Source organism: Austrofundulus limnaeus, unplaced genomic scaffold, assembly GCF_001266775.1.
Source record: "Austrofundulus limnaeus strain Quisiro unplaced genomic scaffold, Austrofundulus_limnaeus-1.0 Scaffold180, whole genome shotgun sequence".
NCBI lineage: Eukaryota > Metazoa > Chordata > Actinopteri > Cyprinodontiformes > Rivulidae > Austrofundulus > Austrofundulus limnaeus.
Genome location: NW_013952582.1, coordinates 119,457 through 121,112, shown reverse-complemented (window position 1 = coordinate 121,112; position 1,656 = coordinate 119,457). Strand labels below are relative to the sequence as shown.

The window sequence follows — 1,656 nt, the reverse complement described above, 5'->3', positions numbered from 1 at the left end:
AGAGCTTCTATTAATAATGGCACTGGTTTTACACCTTATGAGTTAACTACAGGTCGGCCATTTCCGGGACCGCAGGCCAGCATTCACACCTCCGAGAAGAATCCAAAGGTGGACCATAAGGTATATTTTCATGAGTTGAAAGCATTGGTGTCTAACTTTACTCAGCAGGTCCACAGCAAACACAGCCCCCTGGGAGAACCCACCTTGCCAACCGCTGAGTGGGTGTTGCTGAGGGTGATTAAGAGGAAGTGGCCAGAACCATGCTGGACCGGTCCCTACCACGTAACTGAGAGAACATCCCATGCCGTCCGCCTGAAAGGAAAGGGGGACACCTAGAAGGAAACAGCCAGCTCCCATTGGAGCCAGTGCGCGCCAGCCAAGGAGACAGGCAGAAATCTGACGGACACGACCGAGGACATTAAACTCATAAACTGAACTGTGTCTTTTGCTTGGTAGACCAAAACAGCCGAGTTAAGTTGCGTGCGGGCTCCGAAGGACTCTGTTAAATTGGGCCACTCGGTGTTGGAATAGCCACATATAGTAAGGACACCTCCCCCGATAAAAACACTACATTTTAGAGTCTCACATTACATGAAGAAAACTTGGGGGCTTAGGAGGATTCAATACCCCCAAGCAACGCCAGGGGAATGCCCCTGTGTACGTGTGGCACATTCTAAAAGTAATATTTTCTGTCTTGTTTTTGAATTTAATTTTGAATTATTTGCGTGCTTTTCAGGAGACAACCAGGCTGTCTGATGAGGAACGCTGCTCTGTGAGAGTTTGTTATTATTTTTCTATAGTTTGTGAAAGTTTTGTTATTGTGTTTTAGTCAGTGTTATATGGTTATTACTGTTACTTTTTGAAGCAATATGTTTTGGGATGGTCAGAAGAGGGCTGCAGTGTTAGCAGGGATGTTTGTTGGACTATGTGCAGTCACTCTGTTGCTACTTGAACAGTATTGTGTAATACCTAGCATGGAAAGGTATCATTATATCAGCACTCACCTCTATAGCTATTTTTGTAGCAATCATGGTTACTTGTGGATGTTGCTGCATTCCATGTATGAGATCATTGTCTCTTAGATTAATCTCAACAGCCCTAGAGAGACAGGATCCGGCTATCACACGTCAGATGTTCATGAAGGCCGCTTCGTCTATTGAAGAGAGTGACGCTCTTCTGACAGACACCTCTTTTCCAATGTTGAGATTTCGCAGAGTTGAGGGATAAGGTTCTTTATCTGGTGTGGACCTCTGGAGAAGAGGTCCAAAGGGGGATTGTTATAATCAAACTTAGGTATTGTTTAGTTTTATAATTAAATTTAGATATTGTTCACTCTTAAGTTCTATAACCAACATTAATATTGTTCACTTTTGCATGAAGTTTATTCAGCAGTATTTTGTGTTAAGCAGCTGAAGTTTTACACATTTTGATTCACTTATAATCAAACTTAGACAAACTGTGTGTCCTCTCTGTGAACTGCTGGAGTGGAGCAGGTTCTGACAAGCAGATGATGAGTTGCAGACAGGCTGAAGGAGTCTAGGGGAGTAAACGGTTGAGTCCAGTTAGAACTGCATTCCTGAGGGAGCATCCTGTGTGTATGTGTGTGTAAGAGGAGAGTAAAAAACAGCAGTGCGTCTCCTCATCAGACAGACGCCT

General features: G+C 43.8%; 1 long non-coding RNA gene across 1 annotated transcript in view; it reads left to right on the top strand.

The window, feature by feature from the left end:
• Window positions 1-710, top strand: part of LOC106524243 (uncharacterized) — a 9,947-nt gene extending 9,237 nt beyond the window's left edge. Inside the window, exon 3 of the long non-coding RNA XR_001310989.1 lies at window positions 166-710. This is a non-coding gene — a long non-coding RNA (uncharacterized LOC106524243). The remainder of the gene's footprint in view (window positions 1-165) is intronic.
• Window positions 711-1,656: the final 946 nt, after the last annotated feature.